Genomic DNA, 22,545 nt, shown 5'->3' with positions numbered 1-22,545 from the left:
GCCACCAGAATCATGGGTGACATTGATGCTATTGATGAGTCAGTGAACATTCCGCGAGATCAGATATACTCATTTGTTCTCACAAGTGACAGCTACAATCCACTAGGAAATCCTCTTGAGCAGGCTTAACCGAAATGAATCAGGCCTTATGAGACATGAAGAAAGACCCGGTACACCACTCTCTTTCTTGCCCCAGTCCTTTTTACTCCAGTTCCCATCGCACTCCCCCTTTCCCACCCAATTATCTCACTCTGGGGCCACTGGTGGACCAGGAAATAGGGGATAGATCTGGTGCATGTCGATGATACCAAAATCAATCCCCTCTCTTCTCCCTGCCCTCCCCCAGTCCACCCCGAAATTCCCCCTGGCCTTCTCCCCCTCCACAACATGCATCTACCAACAACTTACAGGCACTGATGAAGACTTTGGGCACTACTGTAGTATATATGGTACTGCTGCCTGTTTGAAACAGTGACCAGGAAGCATACAACAGTGGCTTGGTTCTTGAGCTGTCCTGAAAAGCCTTGTGCTGCCAGAACACTAGTTTTGGCCGTGCAAAGCCCCCAATAGGATTGGGGCCTCAGGCTGCTGTTTCTGTAATTTTTCCCCCGCTTGCCTGAAAGTTTATTGCAGCAGTTTGATTTTAAAGTTTACTCTGTCCGGTGTGTTGTATGTTGAAGGTCAGCTTATAAATGGTCAAAACTAAGAAATAATTCTCCACCAATACCCCAGGAGCAATGAACAGCAGGTATCTAGTTAAGGTGATACAACATCTAGTATCTAGTTAAGGTGGGCCACACACAATTTGTGGTGAGGTGCTGATGTTGCGACCTCTCAGTTGTATCTCAAATTGCAATCCATAGAATTCATTTGGTGAACTCATACCTTCTTCCAGGAGTTAGGAAAAATGGAGCCAGCTGTCATTTGCATAGCCACCCCCCATTACAATTCTCTGGATAATCCCTCCCTAGATTCTATTTCTTGTCTTGATGTAATGCTGATGTGTGACAGATTCTTGGACGTTTGAAGACCAAGAATATGGTTAAAGAGAGAGAATATGGAGAAGGTCAAAGAGACAGGATATGGGGAATATTAACTGTAGCAAGTAAGAAGCAACGGTTACACCACACAAATCCTTTGAAGTTCTAGTCCTCTTGTTTAAGGTCTTAGGTGGTATGTATGTGTTTTATTTTCTTTTTTGCAATCCTCAGCCCATGGTGAACAATTCCCACATTGTCAAGTAAGTTTACTTCAGTTGCCTTCATTAGGAACAGAGGTTAAGTATGGTGGCACAGGGAGGGCATAGGGTAACCTGCCTCTTTCCAAGATATAAGGAGTTGCTGAGAGAGCTCATCCAGATGTTTGGGCTGAGATGTCATCAATATGGCGATGACAATCAGATGTACCTCTTGTTTTGATCCACTGATCCCGAGGAGGTAATAGACACCTTGAAGTGGTGTCTGGAGCCAGTTCTGGTTTGGGTAAGGACCATCTGAAACTTCATCCAGACATGATGGAAAGGTTTCTGGTTGTAAATTCAAATGACGTGAATCGTGGTGTGCAATCTGTTTTGGATGGGATTGCAGTCCCCTTTAAGAATCAGGTCTGCAGTGCTCAGACAGATAGCACATATTTGCTTGATGTCTTGGTACCGTCAGCAGCCAGGAGCTTTTTCTATCAGCCCGGGCTGAACCTCATAAATCTTGCTGTCTGGGCCACCTTTGATGCACATGTGGTTGGTGGGTACTTGGGACAAGGCTTTTTGGGTAGGTGCACTGGAGCGTTGGCACTCCCTCTGTTTGGGGAGATTTGCCAAGCGCTCCCCCCTCCTCACTTTCATGTAAGGCATGTAATTGACTCATCAGAGTGATGTCTTAGATCTATCTGCTGGTTTTATTAGCTGTTGTTTATGCTGCAGTTGTATGGATTTTATTGCTTTTATAAATCTGTTAGAGGATAAAAGTGGTTTAATTCAATAAATACATCAAATACGGCTTCAGAGTTTTATTGGTTGGTTTGCAGGTGTTTGATGGCAGGCCACAGAAAGAGCAGGTTGGTGGTGGAATCTTCTGATCCTGGGAGCTTCTGTCATGACTCAGCTCAGCAGCACTTTCAGCCAGTCCCTTGTATGTCTCTGGTGAACTGGGAACCATACATTGTTTTCAGATGGCAGGCATAGTGATCGCTCATGCTCCCTCTTGCAAACAAGGTGTTTACAAGGGAGATTAAGATCTGGTGTGCTGGTTTCCAGAAAGCAGATGTCTAAAGGAGCCTCAGCAATTGCACACAGCCTGAGAAAATTCCTCCAGGAAGAAATCTTGGTGGTTGTGAAGATGAAGCAGAAGTAGAAATGACTTCTCTGTGGTAGGTTGCTGCATAGCTCCAGCCCCAAACTGTGCCAGAATTGGGGAGGCATTTGGATCAAGTGCCCAGGATTAAGCAAAATCCCAATTAGCAAGGTAACCATTACAAGCCAATCAACACCCTTTAAACATAGAAAGGAATGTGGTTGTAAGGAAGGAAGCACCTCCATTCTTTTCCTGTGTGTGTAAACCAAATGGACTTCAGTTGTGTATACTTGATTCTACTATTTTTTATTTGCGTTGGCTGGTTTGTCCTAGTTTCCCATGTGATGCAACGGAAGAATGTCAGATTCAAATCAGGAAGGCCTGGATGCAAATTCCCTGCCAAGCCATGACTCTTACCTTCAGTCGGACACTATCTCTCAATCGAACCTACCTAACAGGGCTGTTGTGAGGATAAAAGGAGAGATGGGCGCTCAGTGCATGCTTCCCTGAGCACCTTCAACAAAGGGCAGTATATAAATATGAAATATACATAAATATTGCTGGTTTTTTGGCTTTCCATCCGTTAGTCTCTTAGAATTGCAGGCTGCTCCTTGGGAGAGATAATTAAAACATTCCTGCTGAGCATGTGCTCAGAAGTTTGCAATCCCCCATAAAAATGTTGAGATGCTCCTGTTTTTTTTTCTGCACCAGTAGCATTTTTGCATGAGCAGTAAGGCAGAGGTATGTCCTACCTTGCGGAATGTGGGTTCTCAGACCAAAGCAACATGCATAGGATTGACAACTGCTAATAAGAGCACTCAGCCATGAAAAACCTACCTTTCTGCTTCTTGGACTCTCCACTTGCCACAGTGTTAGGCATGTGGCATGTTTGGTATTTCGTAACTTTTATCTGGCCCAGTGGTGATGTGGTAATGGGAAACCGATGGCATGAGGAAGTGTAGCCTGCTCAAGGAGGCTTGATAGAGATAGCTTGCATGAAAGGTGACATCATGATGCCTCACTTGTGTGTCCAAGAACCTGATCCACTTTCAGAAAGGATTGATGATGTTAACACTGTTTCAAACACAACAAAGGAAGAGTATCTGACAAAGCAATGAAACTGTATTAGTGATTTCAAAACAGACCTATTTTTATGCACTGAGCTCAACTCAAATAGACTTATACAGAAAAATAAACATTTTTTTTGTTTCATGAACATGAAAAGCATCTCTGGAATTTCCTGCATCTGTAATGCAAACACAAAACCTACATCAGATCTTGTGGAAAGGGTGGAGAAGCAGGGAAAGCACACGATAAAGACTCTGAGAAACTTCACTGGGAATGTAACACAGTTGGCCTAAGGGCCAACCTTAGGAAGTGTAGAGCTCAAATCCGCAGGGTCCTTGCAAGGCCCACACATTTATTTTGTGGGCCCCCCGCTACACCCCCTACTTACCACAATGTATGAATGTGACCTGGGTCCGGCACGGCACCAGGTGCCAGTGTGTCACCCAGAAGTAAATTGACAGTGCTGCACTGACATAATCACATCACTGCAAATCACATCACTGGATTTCAGGCCAATCGGAAGCGATGGTGGGTGGGAGGGCTCTGCTAGAGCTCTGCTCACCATGCAAGCCTCTGTATGGAAGCTTTCATCCATGCAAAGTGCCAGTGGCGGATACGTGTGACCCGCTCTCCGCTGCAGCGCAGCCGCCCTTGGCACAGGGCCCGATTGGGCCAAATTAGTCCAATCAGCTACAGCCGGCCCTACTTTCAAAATCTCATACAACACAAAGTGCAGGACCCCTGGCTTGGAATAGCCTTAATGTAAACAGGCAGATAAATTTTAACTCAGAAATGTTTTGAACGTTATCAGAAATGGCAGATGGATAAAGGTGAAGCAATTACGAGCTCCACTGTTCATCTGCATGTAGTTGATATGAGTGCACAGGAGATAAAGGTGTTCAGGTGCTTTTCATCAACCTGGGAGATTACAATGGGGCATGAAAGATAAGAGCAAATAAGAACATAACAAGAGTGAGATTGGATCTGTCCAAAAGTTTATTGTCCAGTACTCTAATTAGGGCCAGCGCAAGACTCCCTGGTGCCTGAAGTGGCATGCCAAATGCTGCCCACTCTTAGCTGGTGATATGCCATCACCTGTGGGTACCACTTCCTGGATTGGAAACAGGAAGAGGGCAGAGAAGAAGTGTGGAGAGCCTTCACACTACTACTACTACTACTACTACTACTACTACTACTACTACTACTACTACTTCTTCTTCTTCTTCTTCTTCTTCTTCTTCCTTTGCAGGTAGTGTGAGAAGAGAAAGAAGGGCATTGGACGTGAGTGGGCAGATGGCAGTAGGCTCCCCCACCAACGCAACTGCCTCAGTCTCATGAATGGGCTGGCCTGACCTGCTTCCCACAGTGACCAGCCAGATGCCTCCAGGAAGCCCACAAGCAGGAATTGATTTCAAATAACTCCTAGCTGCTGTTGCTCTCCAGCAAACATTACCCAGTGCTTGGGTATACTGCTTCTCTAGGCTCAGTCTAGTCATCATGACAACTAGTCACTGGAAGCCCCATCCTCCAGGTATTTGTTTAATGCCTGTCTAACTTCATCTCAGTCAGTAGTCACCACCATACAGTGTGGCAGCAAATTCCATAAATCAGTGACGCAGTGTGTGGAGAATCTGCAGCCACCCAGTTTCACTGGATGACACGTCATGTTCTAGTATGATGAGAGAGGGACAAAAGCTTCCCTCTCTTCACTTTCTCCACACATAGTGCATAATTTTACAAACATTGGTCATGTTCCCCTTTTTTTGTCATCTCTTCAGTATGCTGTCTCCAAGCTGTTAAGAAAAACGATGCACTGAATTGGATTCTACTGGGAAGCCAGTGTGGATGCTGGGGTTCTAACATATTATGGCGTGGGTATCCCCAATAGGGTAGTTACAGGGGGAGAGTGCAGCAAGTATTGCAGGCACTGCAACTCATGTAAGCGGCCCCTCCCACTCTCCATCCGAGCCAATCTGGGCAGTGACGGCAATGTGCTGTGCTGTTGGGTGTCCTATACCTCTTCTGGAGGTAGTGCTTTGAATGAAATGAAGATTTTTATTAACCATCAAAGCAGCTCCACGCAAAGTGTATATAAGAGGGCTGTTACGACCTTTAAGCTGTTATGACCTTTAAGCCCACTCTTAAGCTCCCTGGCACTGTGTGGTACAGTGGCGCAGAAATTGCTGCCGCTGTATCCTGCAGGGCCAGGAAAGCTGCTCGGGGGAAAGGGGACTTTCATCCCCTTACCTCAAGTAAAGCCCAAGCCTCCACAATGGGGCTTCTTGAGTCTGCACTAGCTTCTTGAGTCTGTGCTAAATCACTGGTGCCGACTTGAGAAGCTCCGTGTCAGGTTTCCCAGCCTGGCATGGGGGATAGGATCAGTCAGAGGAGGCCTCAGCCAGTCCCACCCCCCTCCAGGGTACTGCTTCCTCTCCTGGTGGCACAAATGTGCCTTATGGCATGTTTGCCACACCCAGCAGTGGCAATGGGCTGCAGGGCTGGTGCTGATGCCCGATAGGATCGGACAATTGCTAGCATCCCAAATCATCACCCATATTAAGCACCATTCATCTTTTGGAAAGATGAATGTGTTGTATGAAACAAATATCCCAGCTTGGGTGCAGAATTGTTTTCTTGTGAGAAAGGAGGATCACAGGCCTTGCTGGAGCCACCCACTGAGTCACGGACTCAGTCCAGAGTAGATCACAGGAGCTTTTTAATGGCGCGTCCTTTGAAGTAGCTCCTTGGCCCTTATTTTACAGCCTTTGATGAAGGTCCACATAGTACAGATGGCAGGAGGGTAGCCTCTTGCTGTTGTGTGGGCAGGGGAATGTTGTAACTCACCTAGAAGGAAGCAAAATGGGATTAAAACATAAGAACGTTGGTGTGCAAGCATGTGTCCGTGTCCATGTCTGTGAGTGAGTGAGTGAGTGTGAGTGTGTGTGTGTGTGTGTGTGTGTGTGTGAGAGAGAGAGAGAGAGAGAGAGAGAGAGAGAGACGTAATACAATGTCTTGTGTATGAGAACCATCAGGAAAGGTTTTGAGCAGAAAGCTGACACGCCTGTCATTGGTCTACAGACCGCCACACAGAGGTTTCTTCACAAGTCCGAAAGCGTAGGGGCAGGCAAACACAGCCGCAAAGTGTTGGTTGCAGAGCTGCTGCTTGTTTTGATGTTTATAGATTTGAATTTTTATTGTTCTCATAATTATATTGTCTTCATTATTGTTTTTAGTCATCCCAAGCCATCCCAGCCTTCTTGTATGAGGAGGAAAGGCAGGATAAAAATTTAGTTATCTGAAGGACTGCCACCTTCCATACGAATCTGCCTGCCTCCTTTGTTCATCACCCGAGGCTCTCTCTACTCATTCCTCTTCTGTCAGAAGAGGTTTTGGTTGGGGTGTAACCACTGGTGAACCTGGCCCCTGTGCCACCTAGGGCCACAACCACAGAATGCCACCCCTCTGTTGTGTCTGGGGCCTTTGGAGGGCTGGGTAGGGCATGCGTGGCCTCTTCCAGCCCTTGGAAGGACTTCTCCCTGGAAGGCCTTAAAACGTCACTTCTGGGTTTTGGATGAAACCAGAGTGACGTTTAAGGGCCCTCCAGCAGTTTTTGGAGGGCTGGGGAGGGCACCTGTGGCCTCCCTGGCCCTCTGAGGGTTGTTAGGCAGTGGTGGCAGAGGAAGGCTGTGGCAGCGGTGGCAGGGGGGAGGAAGGTGCGCTGTCCCCTCAGGAGTGGCATCTTGGGGTATGTGCCCCCTTCCTAGATACTCCAGTGGGGATAACATGGGATAGGGCTTTTTCGACAGCAGACCTTAGGTTCTGGAACTTCCTGCCCTTGAAGACCCTTACTGTTTGGCCTCCTCACTGTTGGGGTTTCAGGGTCTGGAACTATTGGGGTTTCAGGCAAGACAGACAGACATGAGTTATGTTGCTTGTCCCCCTGCTGAGTTGGCTTGTGTTTCCCAGCTGCTCTATTTCAAGAATAATGAAGATACTTTCATAGTTTCAATTGCTGATTTACTGTTTATATTTTTAGACTGAGATGTAAATCTTGTTTTATCTTGTTGCTTGTGAACTGCCTTGAGGGCTGCTCTGAGGTTCGATATTATTTATTAAAAGAAACATATTATTACGGAAGAAAACAAGAAAGATCTCTGCCTCAAGGAGCCAATTACCTAATTTTTGACAGTTTGAGGAGACAACAAAGAAAGAGACAGAGATCATAAACCCAGCACAATAGGTGACGCATGAGAGAGGCATGAATGTGAGCAAATGGCATTACACAAACATTCATTTCATGTTAGAGGAGGGCTTTTGTCACAGATCTATAGGAATTTGTATTGCCTTATTTTGGCAGCACCAGACCAGATGCCCTATTTACATATAGTAGGAGTCAATCTAGCCTGCGTGCCATGCTATCAGATCCATATCTGTGCTATAGTACTGTAGGAAAAGACAGAGTCTCCCACATTCAGCCTGGGGTTTCCAGAGATGCTGGTGTTGGTGGGGAACTTCCCTACCAGGATGTACTCCTTCCTGCTATTTGCTCCTGCTGTCCATTGCTTAATTAAATTTTGTCCCAATAATACTGCAAAGAAGAAGTGGAATGACCCAGCTCAGACCTGTCTAGACTCACACCAGCTAAGGGGAAGGCCTGCACCATCCCACCAGCACTGAATCCAGGAACTGCCCAACAGAGCTGATGCCCCACAGAGTGGCGTAGGGGTAGGGGTAGGGGCAGGAGCAGGACAGAAAGGGAGCAAGGAGGGGGTGTAATGAGGCAGTGGGAAGGTGGACAGGGGCAGTTCAGCCCCAAGAGGGGGGTAGGATTGGCAGCAGTGGTGCACGCCAAACCCTATTCCCCCATCTGGGCTTGAAAGTCCAACACAAGCCTTCTCAAACTTGTGTCAGTGATTTTGCTGGCGCAGATCTGAGTAACCCTATTGAGCAAGCTGGGCCTTTACAAGGTGTAAGGGAACAAATGTTCCCTTCTCCCAAGGAGACCTCCAGCCTGCTCGATCCCAGTGCTGGATATAATGTGGGCTCTACTGCCCCCACTGCATCAGTGCTGGTTAGGATTGGGTTGTAAGTCCCAGCAGCTGCAAATGGTGATGTTTGGCTACATGAAATGGGTCTCCAAAAATGAGCAATATGGTGATAATGATACTTACCCATGTTACAGCACTGTTGTATGGACAACCAGGAGGATGCTGTGACTGATGGCATTGAACCCCACTCAGAGGTCCATCAGAATCAATAGGAACATACTCCCTCTATCTAATTCCAGAGTGACTCATGTGAGTAAGGGCACAATCCTTACCCCTTATGTCAGTGCTCCCCAGCACTGACATAAGGGCAATGCAGCTCTGAGGTAAGGGAACAAACATTCCCTTACTTTGAGGAGGCCTCCGTGAGTGACACCCAACTGCAGGATGCAGCACGCGTCCCATTGGCACCGCTATGCCAGTGCTGGAAAGCACTGACATAAGGGGTTAGGATTGCGCCCCAAATCTGTTTCACTCCACAAAGCAGGTTGAAAACTAACCTGGAATGGGTCAAGCTAATCAGTCTCATGCAGGAATCTCTGGTGGTATGTTGCCACCACAAGGTTAAGCTGGTTGGCCCAGAATGAGCATTAGAAAATGGGCAGGTAGTTGTTCAGTAAGGTGGGATCTAGGGAGGGCTTTTTCTAAAGAGGGTGCACCATTATCAGTTTAAAACACCAATTTAAGACAAGAAGGCAGCATACTCTCCACAAAAGAGAGTCTAATCACCACCCCTGCCTATTTGTCCCATCCCCCTCCAGTAGATTTTACAAGCCAAGAAGGACAAGGGTTGAGAATACATGTGCATGACCTCACACTTGCCTGGATTCTGTGCCTACCCCTAGGCTGCACAAGCTGAAAAGAACCCAAAGGGATAGGGCAAGCAGATGCCAAATCTGGAAGTGCCATTGTTGAGTCCAGGTCATGCCAGAAGTGCAAGATTTGTTCTGGAAAGTGTCTTGCAAATTTGTCACCGTGAACATCTGAGACATTGTCCATCACACCACAGATGCCCTGATGGAACAAGTCCCACACCATTCAGAGCAGATCTGCCTGTCTGTTCTCCACAGATGCAATGGAGGCGGAGAAAGTTTGCTTTTTCATTGCCATCATTGGTCCAGAACATGAATATGATGAGATCTAGCCCATGTTGGATCAGACTCTGCACAAGTCTTCTGCCACTGATGGTCAGGTTGTCTTCCCCAGTGCTCACAGTGCTAACAGCTCCCTGGAAAACCAAGGAACTAACTTGGCTCTGCAATGTGCAAAAGGGCGCACTTTGGAGTGATTGTGTCAACCACTTTAGCCATGTCCCAAGCCCGAGAACAACTAAAGCATTGACAAGACTGCTGGTCATAATGACAGGAAAACCTTTCAGAGTCTTCAGGAATCCATTTGCATCCACTTGTCCAGATAGGTCCCCACCCTTGCAGAGATTTGGAGCCCCCCAAAACCTAAACCCTCCTATGTCATGTTTGACCAGGACAAAGGAATGATTTTAATATTCTTCACTCCCAGGTCATCATCCTCCAGCCCAGCCACAAACAGTGGGTCCAACATGTGACCTGCACTGTTTGTGGAGGCGAGAATTACTTGAGACAGACTTGTGATGGGCATAGCAGCTTTGACATCCTGAGATGCACCAGGAGAAGGGTTTCCAGGTGGTCATGAAAGTCCTCCAGAACCAACTCCCAGTTCACTATCCTCAGATTGCAGCTGGGACTAGTGGAGTAGCTTGCTAAAAGCCACACAGGGCTTTTCATTCATGGCAGGGCTGAAATTTGAACTGTGGGAGTCCAGATTCACAGTAGCCCAATTTCTTAGCTAGAACACTGTTTCACTTTTTATGCAGAGCTCATGTCTTTGGTATACAGCAGTATCCAACCGTGTGCCTCCATATATAGTCTGAATGCAATACAGCCCCCAAACAGGTTTCCCACCAATGTGAAATCTCAAAATGAGTTACTGCCAAGGATTCAGTCATCACCTTGTCTGATACCTCCCCACCCAATAAATGGCACTCTTGGGTTTGGGTGTAGAAGTTTTAATCAAGGGGTCCTTTACTTTCCACGACCAGGAGGAAGAAGCCTTGCCTTTTGTCCCTTGTAACATTTAGCACCCAAATGCTAAAATACAGGGCATGATTCAGCCAAAGTCAAGCCCTCTTAAGCCCCATTGATTTGAATGGGAAACAGTGAAGCACTTGCTTAGCTCCCATTGCTGTCAAAAGGATGCTGGACTTCAGCTGGATCATGTCCACTGTGGTTTTTCCAGGGACACTCAATATAGGTATAGAGCATAAATTGGAACCAGAGTCCTCCACATCCAGCCTGGGATTTCCAAAGCTTCCAGCGTTGGTGGGGGATTCCCCCACCCAAGTTTACCACGTAGCCAAGCAAGCCACAAATTCTCAGAACAAGTCAGGCTGGATTGCTGCAAAATGAAGTTGCTCCAAAATAAGTTGGAACGAGGGGGTAAAGCCCTGAGCGCTGGTGGTAGGATGGACGGTGCAATTTCAAACTACAGAGAGCAGATTAAATTTGAGAGCGTTCCCCAAAGTGAAACCACAGCCCATATCACAGCTACCTGCAAGCAGAAAACCAGCACAGCAGGGAGATGACTGTGCTAAGATCTTTCTCTCTGTTTGTGCTAATTTTTCACTTGCAGGGAGGAGTTTTCTTTACATGTGGGGGAACGTTTAAAATTGGTACTTCCCACCTACAGTCTGAAGTGCAACCCGGCATTTTTAACGCATCAATCCTGTCTCACCTCTTCAGCATTGTGCAAATCTGGCCTCACTGAGATGGTTGACTAGACAGAGCTGAATCATGTTGGTCCGCACAGCTTTATATTTTCCATCTCAGAATTAGTTCAGGGAGGAGGTTTTTTTCCTTTGGCTAATAAGATAAAAACTGGGGTGCTGCCTGGGCTGTGAGGACATCTGATGCAGTAAGTAAGGGTTGTGCTGCTGCTGATGGGAAACCACTTGCTTTAAATATGCTAACCTTGGATATTACCAAGACATTAGAAGTCCCCCATCCCTAAAGCTGCACCCCCCCAGCCCACTCATGCCCACACTGCTACTCCCATAGTGTCATTTCTCCCACTGACTGTGGAAAGACATAGTGACTGTAAATGCAAAAGACAGAAAAGTTTCAATGAGGATGTGACATGATGAAAGAGATGAAGGAGTGATGGGAAGGAACTCACACCCATGTGTTTCCCCCACAAGCAAGTAGTGGGACAAATAGCAGTGGGGTGGGGGGAGAGAAGGACAGATGGGTGGACTGCTGTTAGAAAGAAAAGTGGCATGGGTGACAGGATTGCAGCCCAATCCTATGCATCCCTAGTGCTGGCGGAACATGTGTTCTGCTGGTGCGTGCTATTGCAAGAGCGCTGTAAAGCTGGCATAGGTCTGAGTTGACCCATTGCAGCTGCTGGGGCTTACCAGGGGCAAGGGGACTAATGCCCCCTTACCCCGAGGAGACCTCCATCAGGCATCATGGGATAAAGTGTAGCTGACACTGGCCCCACTGCATCACTGCACAAGAATTTAGTCCGTACTGGGCTGTAAATTCTCCCCTATGCTGTGATCCTGATTCTGAATCTCCTAAAAAAAATTAGAAATAAATTTTAAAAGAAAAATTAAAAGACAGAAATATAATCAGCCATGTCTCATTTACCCTGGAGTAGAAGAAAAGAAGCCAGAAATGAATAGGAGCCAGATATGGGAACAGGGAGAGACCAAGGGGGAGATGAGAAGAGGACTGGAGGTGCAGTCCTCCCTCCCTACCCACCTGTGACAGAAAAGTGAATATTGAGGACCAGGTAACATCTGAACAGGGAAAGTTTCTGCTTGTAGCCATGCTGCTAGGCCTGCGCACAAGGCCTCAGCTGTAACCAACTTCCAATTAGTGCATACTAGGTCTGAGAAAACTGTGGAGGAGGCCACTTCACAGGGCCTTTCGATACCGTACCAGCTACCAAGTGGGCTTCAAGGCCAACTTGCTTAACAACAAGGTACAGCTGTGAACTTCTCAGGTTGGGAGGAGGCATTCCACCATGAGCAAGAAGACTTGTGGCACGTCCACGCCTAGAATATTTGGCTGGAACCTAGTTCTGATTGGTGGGTGGGTCAGGAGACCTATAAAGGTGAGGGAAAAGAACTTTTCTTTGTTTTAGCTTTGACCATTCTGGCAAGAGGGACCCAACTTGACTGCAGCAAGATGGGTTAGACTGGACTTTGGTGAGTGAAAGTTAGAGTTAGGAGCTATCTCTTTATTGTTTTATTAGTACTGAGTGTTGTGTTGTATTGGTATGCTCTATCCTAAATTCTAAAACCTTTGACTGATGCAGTGCTGTCTGTATAACTGTTCTTTAAATCTATATTCAATAAATCCTATTTTTTACAACTGACTGGATTATTGAGACTGGTGAAGTGAAGGGGACTGGTTGTGGGAGTTAATCCAGTGTGACTGGGTGGAACCTGGAGACCCGGTACTAGGAGCCTGCTCTGAGGTTCAAGCTGAATCCAAGGGGGCTCAGGCTGGAGCATGGTTCAGGGGAGGGTTCCCCCAAACTTAGCCTGGCTACCAGGATCGGAAGCTCTACGGTTAAAGAGCAATTGGTAAGACCTGAGGGGTGTGAGGTGGTTATATGGGTTTATGGCCACTTGATTACCCTAAGGGCAATAAACAAATTACATAGTCCATAAGGGAGGGTTGTCTTGATTGTCACACCACTTGTGAAATTTTACTAGCCTTTCTCAAATGCATGCAGAGGGCTAAACTGGACATGACAGTGGCATGTGTTTAAACTGGGCCTGCTTCAATCAGGTAACAAATAGGTGGTGGCCTGATGGAATGGGAGAGAGGTGGTGTCCTGATTTCAGAAGCAAAAAGAGAGTCCAAGGGGAGCTCACCCCTCCTTGCACCTATCACTAGTTACCTCCAAGCCTTTTCTGATATGGTATGGGAGCTCAGATCAGGAGAAAATGCCTGTGGTGTTGGAGGCAGGGAGATGAAACTTGGGAAGGATTTGGGACCTCTGTCCAGGCCTCGCTTTAGTCAGACCTATATCAGAAGCCATTCATGTCTTTGGATAAATAAAGCTGCACTTGGGAGATACTGTTATTGTGAGAACTTATCAAACCTCTGTCCCTGACAGTGAAGGTGATCTGCAGGGGTTGCAGTGAAGGGGAGATGAGCCTGTCTCGAGTAATTCTTGTCTCCACAAACTATACAGCCACTTTCCAGGCAATGTACAAATTCTTTTCAATATACTGTACAAGTTCTCCCTTCACCCATTATTATGAGCAGTTCTTGACAAAGGATGATAGAGAATTTTCCCTACTTCCAAATTTGTGCTGAATGTTAAGTTCCAGAAGTCAAGTTTTCATTTGACCCTGCCTGACAACAAAGATGTTCAGACCATGTCACAGCTGGCATACAATTTGTGGGGCTCTTTGCCACCATGTTTCTTAACAATGGCTATTTTTACCCCTATGATGAGCCCACTTGGAGCACGTCAGTGCCACAATGTTTACAGAGATCCACACCTGAAAGCTGCTATGTGCTGTCGTTCTGAGGCTCTCTAATACTGGATTCATTAGTTTGCATTAATGAGCACATAAAACTGAATGGCTTTGGCAACAAGACCAGGCTTTTGTTTTGCCAGATTCCCAGTCCAAGCTTGACTTAAAGAATTATGCCCCCCTTTTAGCTAATTAGCTTCCCTTCTTTCCCCAACAATGACCCTAGTTCTGCACTGCTGGAAACCACCACCAGGGTAGCTCACCAGTTCAACCTACAGAAGTCCTCCTTCCTCCCCTCTCCTGCCAGCAGCTCCTCCTGCCACTACAGCAACACCTTGGTCCTCAGCAGGTCTTGGGCCTGACAGCCACATACCAATCTCAGTGTCTCCAGCAGTCTCTAGTAGACCTTAGCAGTCCATTTACCCATCTGTCCTTTAGTCAGTTAGTCCATCAGCAGTTCCAGTAGTCCATCAGGCATTAGTTCCTCCATTTGTCCTCAAGCTTTCCTCCTCCTACTACCCACCAAACTCTCCCTTCATCAGGTACTGATTTTATTGCTGTGAGCCCTATTACTTTCAAGAAGCTGCAACTGTGCAGCACACTCACTGCAGTCTAAGGCCCTGGCGTTAACCCCAAGCTTGCCTGCCAGAGCAAGGGGCCACTGTTGACACCACACCCTATCTCCTCCAGGGATCTTGCACGTTTCCATTAAAACTTTGAAGAGGGAAATGCAGCCAGACCGAGGAGGGAACTTGCCTGGAATACTGCACAGGAGCCTATACCTAAGCAGCAACTGTTACCCTGCACATGCCTGATCTTGTCTGATCTTGGAAGCTAAGCAGGGTCAGGCCTGGTTAGTACTTGGATGGGAGACCATTTGGGAATACCAGGTGCTGTAGGCTTATACCATAGTCTTTCGAGACTGAAGGTTGCCAACCAGCCTATACCTTTAACCATTGTATAGAAGAGGGAATTTTGGCAGGTGGACCTCAACATGGAAGGGTTTACAAAACTGAACCTGCCAAAATTCCCTTTTCTATACCATGGTTAAAGGTATAGGATCTCTGTCCCTGTCCTGTATCTGGTAACCCTAGTGCTACCCCCACACAGCTAGTTACACAGCTACACAGAGAATAGTGACACGGCTTGTCCTGCAAAATGTCTACAGGCTCCTTCATGCTTTGAGAACCCCGAGGCTACTTCATTAACTGGGCTGATGCCTGTTTAAGTATTGTTTAGGAATCACATTGGATTTGCAGTACAGACCCTTTGTAAACCTAGATGGGTTTAGGTTAACCTGACTTCTTATCAGATAAGTCAATCGGTGTTTGGTGTTTTTCAGGTTTTCAAAACACCCCATGTGCAAAGGGGTAACGCAACATCAGGCCTCTTGAGCAAGTGGCCATGTACACAAGACAGTGTTTACTCAAGATATTTCCATCAAACACAATCAGGTTACCTAATGGAGCTTGCAAGTCAATGTTACACATTGTGCACCTTACGACAGGTGTTGTTTTTGAAGGAGACACACACACACAGTGAGGAACAGAGAGAGTCATAGGCCAAAAGTCATGTGGCAGGGAGAGAAAAGAGACAACATCATGGCTGAGGTATGCGTGTTTGTGTGTAGATAATTCATGTTGAGGGATTATAAGGCACTGTTGATGGCTGGCAGGAGAAAATTTGGGACATAAAATTTAAACAAATAAGTGACTGTGTTATGGACTGACAATAAGATGTTGTGAGGCAAACAAAGCTTTTGTTTTGCCTTTTCATTTCACTACTACTGCAATTATGACTAAGTGTTTGTTTAATGCTAATATTGTGCAAGGGGCTGCAGGGCAGAGACAGTTGAACTGAAGGCCCCCAAGGGTTTCCCATCTTACACTTGGTATAGGCTCAATTCATACATTCCTCTCCCATATATACCACAGCTTCTTCCCCCAATATACAGAGAGCTAGAGGCAAAGGATGTGGCTGTGGGTACTCCACTCCAGTGTGGAACTGCCTCCTTCCATACAATCTGACCCGTTCTCTCAGGTCATCAGAGGGGGCCCTTCTGACTGTGCCACCACCAGTGGAGGTGAGGGGGATGGCGGCAAGAAAGAGGGCCTTCTCGGTGGTGGCTCCCCATCTGTGGAACTCCCTGCCCCTGGAAGTGAGAACAGCTCCCTTTTATAGTCCTTTCGGCGAGTGCTTAAGACCTTTTTATTTAAAGAAGCCTTTTAATGCTTACCCTGCACATGCTCAATCTTGACTGATCTTGGAAGCTAAGCAGGGTCAGGCCTGGTTAGTATTTGGATGGGAGACCACTTGGGAATACCAGATGCTGTAGGCTTATACCATAGTCTTTCGAGACTGAAGGTTGCCAACCAACCATAATGCTGACACAAGGGGGCATGGCTTTTCATTATATATTTTAGTTTTAGTTTTAGTTCCAAGTTTTATTGTGTCTTATTGTATTTAGATGTTTTATTTTTATACATATTTATATATGTTATGTTTTTATATGATTTCTTTTGTAAGCAGCCTTGAGTGCCCTTTACTGGGACAGAAAGGCGGGATATAAATAAATTAAATAAATCAATTTTGGTCAAATTTCCCTAAGGCAGACCTTGCGCATAGGCTCTGTTCAAATGTACTGCCCAGCGTGCAGGGATTTGGGGTGGGATCAGTGCACACAATCCTTGTATACATGGAAAGTCAAAGATGCCCTCCAAAATCTGAGAGTCAGGCCAAACACCTGAGATCTGGCAATCCTAATCACATGATACCCACAAACCGGGCTAGGGTACAAGGCCTTGCAACCACATTTTCACCCTCAATCTGGAAATTTCTGGAATCTAGCAGAGGTGGCAAACACTTCCTTATGCATACATTGCCCCAGGACCAGAGTTGTTGCCTATTCACAACTTCCTCAATATTATGCCCAGTGGCATAGCTGGAGGGGGGGGTGGACATTCAGCCTGGCAGGGAGGTGGGCGAGCGGCCCCTCCCTTCGAAGCCATTCGTGGCGGGGGGGGGCAAAACGGAGCCATACGGGGGCTTGTGCTTACCCTTTTAACAGTGAAATAATGACATACTGTTCGACTGGAAGCCCGTTCCTTCCCAGCCACCTACCCTTTCCCTCTCTTCCCACGCTGACCCAGCTCATTTGACACTGGCTGCAACCACAGGGCTTCTCATATAAAGTCCAATTAATTTTTTACCCCAACCGTGTATTTCTATGGAAAATGCATGACTACATTAAACGTTCTGTCACAGGGAGAGTTGTTCAGATAATAGTTGCAGCCCTTTGTCATTCAGGAAGGTGTAGGAGCCAAGGGGGATTTTCTGAATTATGGAGAATACCAAGTCTTTCCAAGGTGGGAGGGGACAGCAGCCACTCTCCTTCTTCTTTTGTGCAGTAGCAACACAGCAAGAAAGGTTTTAAATGGCTGCTTCCTTCTTTCCTGTTCCACTTTGACAACCAGTCAACTTTTCAGCCAGAGGGACATTCCCTTAGGAGGACCTTTACAAGCTCTGTGTGTGTGTGTTGGTGGGGAATCCACGGACAGACTGGTTGCTTAATAGGCTTGTGAAGTCTTTAGGTTGTTTTTTTTAAAAGTCTCTTTCCTTATGTATTTATATCCTTCCTTTCTGCTTCAATGTATTTCAGAAATGGCTTGCCATGCATGATAAAACTATCTATCCTCTAGATAGATCCAGATCCAGTTTATAAGAGAAATGGAAAAAAACACAACGCAGCAAAGGGCAGGAGGCAAACTCAGGTTAAAGCATAAAACTGAACTGCACCTGGAAATATATTGGCAACTAGGAGCCCAATCCTATCCTATTTTCCAGTGCTGGTGCTGTTGTGCCAGTGGGGTGTGCGATACATCCTGTGGTGGAGAGGCAGTGACTGGGACCTTCTCAAGGTATAGGAACATGTGTTCTCTTACCCTGGGGCTACACTGTGGCTACACTGGAGCTGGATAGGATTGGGCCCTAGTGCAATTGGAACAAACCAGAAATTATATGTCCCACAAACCTAGTTGTCGCTATATGTCCCACAAGCAGTTGTGCAGCAGCATTTTGTACAAGCTGAAGCTTCCAAATGGTCTTTGAGGGCAGTCCCATTTAAAGTGCATTACAGTAGTCCAACTGCGATGCAACCAATGCATGGACATTCATGGTTAGGTCTACTTGACCCAGGAAGGGATGCAGCTAGTGCACCAATCTAAGCTGGGCAAAAGCACTTCAGGCCACAGAGGAGGCCTGGTGTGGGGCAGGCAGATTTCCAAACAACTACAGCCTCCCTGTTACCAGATGAAAAGGAGAGTTAGAGCTGGGTGTCATCCACACTCTGCTTTCACCCAACACCATACCCCCAATTATCTTCTCCAACCCTTTTATGTCGATGTTAAGAAGCATGGGGGACAAGACTGAAATCTGGAGGACCCCAGAGCCTAATGGCCAAGGAGTTAAACAGGAGCCCACTAGCACCACATTCTGGAATGTGCCCTTGAGGAAAAACAGGAGACACTGCCAAGCAGTGACCCTGAATTGTACCCCTGCAAGGCAATCCAGAAGAGACCATAGTCAACAGTATTGAACGCTGCTGAGAGGCCCAGGAGAACTAACAGGGCCACACTCTCCCTCTCCAATCCCTTGCAATGGCAATCAATTAGGGTGATCAAGGCAGAGGGGGGTAAAAGCACTAAGTTTTGCAGGCACCTGAATGCTCAATTTTGCTCCCCCTGCCTGGAATGGCTCTGAAGGAGAGGGGGCTACTTGCACACTGTGGTGAAACATCCTGCAAAACTTAGTGCTTTCCCCCCCCCAGCTATGCCACAGGTATCTTGCATTGCTGTGTGTCTTGTGTATTGCACTGGTGTTATTCTGCAAGGTCGCAGAAGGGTAATGAGTCACCTGGAGCTGTTGGAATTTGCTCTTCACATGTTTTCTGACAGGTTATTCATTTCCTGCTCTGGTAACTTTCACTGTACTGGGCCAGAGAGATCTAGAATGGTGTTGTGGTTTATGGCAAACATACCTATATTCAAGGAAATAGGGCTCCTTATCTGACCTAGTTCTCTCTGTGGGCATTTGCTCTATGCTGAATCTAGGCTGCTCGGCTGCACCATGTCATGACAGAGGCAGATCTGTGTACAGGGCATGATTTGTTCCAATGGCTCATCAGCCATGGTCATATGTTTTCAATGCCACAACAGTGTAGTGGCTGAGAATTTGAGCAATGTCCCTGCTTAACAGGACTAGACTAGGACAAGATCTCCTGGCATCTGAGGTCATGTGACAAATGCTGACCACTCTTACCTGGGAATATGCCAGCCTCTGCTTCTCCCATTCCCTGGATTGGAAGAGGAAGAGGGGAATGGAGTGGAGGAGAGGAGAGGAGAGTAGGGGGCTAGGTGGTCACTCTTCTCTACGCTTCCTCTTCTACTCTTCTTCCTTTTCTAATCCAGGGAGTGGGAAGAGGAGGACCACTTGGTCGGCCACTGTGAGATGCAGAAAGCTGGAATAGATGGGCCTTTGGCCTGATCCAGTGGGTCTCTTCTTATGTTCTTAGGAAGAGGACGAAGAATATTGGAGGCAGGTGGGTGAACAGAACTGGGTGCCCCCTGCCAGCCTGTTGCCTGAGGCCAGGCCATTTAGGTGGTGGTGCCACTGCTGGCTGTCTCTGGCAGTGAAGGTAAGCTGGTGGCAGGTTCGGGGCACAGGAGGAAGGGGGTAGGGAGAGGAACAGGAGAGTTTCTGAATGGGGAGGGGGGAGGTTGAACAAGGGTGGATTCCGGCAGCACTGGTGTGTGCCAGATCCTAACCCTGTTCCCTCTCCCTTGCTCACTTGGACTTGCACCAGCAAATTAGCTGGCACAGATCTGAGCAGTCCTATTTGGGCATCAGAACTTGCCCTAGAGAGAGGGAACAAAAGTTCCCTTACCTCGAGGAGGCCTCCGGACTACCCCGCCTGCAGGATACAGTGTGCACTCCATTGGTGCGGACACAACAGCAGGGACACAATTTGGTTAGGATGGGGCGGTAAGGCAGCTCTTAGCCTGATTCTCACAATACATGGAGATACAGCATATAAGAGAGGGTGTAGTTGTGTAGTTTTTAAAGAGTGTGAGTCATGAATTTCTAGGTTCAAAAACTTGCTACATTCATGAACTCACGAGGTGGCTTAAGGCAACCTGCTGTCACTGAACCTCGGCTCCACCCCATCTAATTGCCTTGAAGATTTGAATTGTGCTATAGAAAGTTGGATGCATTATCTAGGTGTTAGGTGCAAGTGCAGAGTTGGTTTCTCTTTCCACTGAATACCTGCAGAGTGTCCTCAGGTATCAAGATTGAGTAGAAGGCTCCATCTTGATAGATGGTAGTAGTTCTGAACAGGTTTGATAGATAGTAGTAGATAGATAGATAGTAGTAGTTCTGAACAGGATCTCTCTTCCAGAAATCAAGCACAACTGGTGCAAATGAATCAAACAGCTCTTCTTCTGATGCCTTCTGCTCACAGCTGTTTTGTAACAGAAGTCAAAGTTTTATGCTGACTCCACCAAATGTGTTGGGGCTCTTAGGGAGTTTCCAAGAGCAACAGAGCCAGTTGTGCCACCAGAGGTGATAGAAATCCCCCCTTCCCACGGTGCTGGATAGAAAGCTAAGGCTCGCCAGGGCTATCTTTGTTGCTCAAGGATAGGGTTGGACCAAAACCTCTCAGCACCTGAGGCAACATGCTAAATGTTGTCTTCCCTGCACCGAGTGATGTGCTAGCCTCTTTGCCTCTCAATCTATGGAGTGATAAAAGAAGAGGGGAATGGAACGGAACAGGAAGTGTAAAGGAGAGGAAAGTTGTAGGCTAGAGTGTCTTTGATCCCTAGTAGTTCACTACTGTCCTCTCCGTTATATTCCTCTTCTGATCCACTTCCTTTTTCCAATGCAGGTAGTGGGAGGAAGAGGAGAAGGGGAGGCGAAGGTGCATGGAAGGACAGTAGTGAACACCATTATCTCCTGCCTCATGGTACACAACCACCTCCCTCAGCTGGCATCATAGAATCTACTCAAGGGGCTGGTTCACCCACCCATATTATTTGTCTTCTACACCCTTGATTATTCTACACCTGAGGCTTACCTTTGGTGGTGGGCATTTGCTGTCCACTGGTATGCAGACCCAGCTACTCACTGCTTGCTGCAGTGACCAGGCCACACTTGCTGGCACTGAGCTGTAAAGATGTCAGTGGCATAGCTAAAGGGGGTGCAAAGCACTAAGTTTTGCAGGGAGCTTCACTGCGCCATGCAAGTGGCCCCTCCTCCTTCCTTTTGCAGCCATTCCAGGCAGGGGAAACAAAACAGAGGTGAATGCCTTTGTTTTGCCCCCCACCCCCTTGCCTGGAATGGCTCTGAAGGGAAGGGGCTGCTTGAATGGCGCAGTGAAGCTCCCTGCAAAATTTAGTGCTTTGCACCCGCTTTAGCTATGCCACTGGAAAATGTATATGCCATTGGAATGCTTGTTCCAGAGGCATAAAATGGGCCATAGGACTGGGCTGTTAGCCTAGTAACTCTTTGAAGAGGCGATGGCTTGTCCACAACAAAACACAAAACAACTCTCTTTCCTGTATTCTTAGTTCAGATGTCCCTGGCTTGAGCTCTGGCATTGCCCCTGTAGGTCCCAGTGGCATAGCTAGAGGGGGTGCAAAGCACTAAGTTTTGCAGGGAGCCTCACCACAGCGTGCAAGTGGCCCCTCCCCCTCTCCTTCAGAGCCATTCCGGGTGATGGGAGCAAATTTGCTTCCCCACATGGAATGACTCTAAAGGGGAGGGGCCCCTTGCATGTTGTGGTGAGGCTCCCTGCAAAACCTAGTGCTTTTCACTTCCTCTAGCTATGCCACTGGTAGGCCCTGCCACAAATTAATCATCATCAGAGTCATTCTGGGCAGCGATGGCAACTCTGAGTGTTGCTGTCACTGCCCAGAACAGCTTGGATGGTGAGTGGGAGGGGCTGGTTACATGATGCGTTGTGGTGCCTGCAATACTTATGGTGCGGCCCCCCCGTAGCTATGCGACTGGTCTAAAGTTCCTTCCAGGAGTGCTGTACTTGCAAGTGCTTGGCCTCAAAGAGCTTCCAGAGCTACAAAATGTTGTGTACATTCACATTCCTTAATTGTTTGTGACTATTGCTAATTATTTAAAAAAGCACCTAATGTGTATATTCTGCTTTTCAACAAAAAGTGTTCGCAAAATGATCTACCAATGGGATGTCAAAATGGTTTCCTGTCCCAAAAGGCCTCACAGTCTCAAAAAAAGACACTCGGGAGACAAATGGCTATTGGGAGAGAAAATGTGCTGGGGTCACATGGGGCAGTTCTCCTAAATATAAGGCAGCAGCCACTTAGAAACTGTGTCTCTTCACCTACGTAGATAGCAGGGGCAAAGCAATGACATGCAGTGAAGTGAATGGCTGGGGAGATACTTGCTATGGCTCTGCAAGACATTCCAGGGGCTACCTAGAAGCTACAGCACGTGCCCAATCACAGAGGAGGCAGAAGCTTTTTTTTGTTGGAGTATGTCAGGTGAGGCCCTGCCTCCCCTGCTCCTGTGACCCCATGTACCTGGG

Source organism: Tiliqua scincoides, chromosome 4, assembly GCF_035046505.1.
Source record: "Tiliqua scincoides isolate rTilSci1 chromosome 4, rTilSci1.hap2, whole genome shotgun sequence".
In the NCBI taxonomy this organism is placed as follows: Eukaryota; Metazoa; Chordata; class Lepidosauria; order Squamata; family Scincidae; genus Tiliqua; species Tiliqua scincoides.
The sequence above is the reverse complement of the archived record's forward strand: the minus strand, read 5'-3'. Positions refer to the sequence as shown.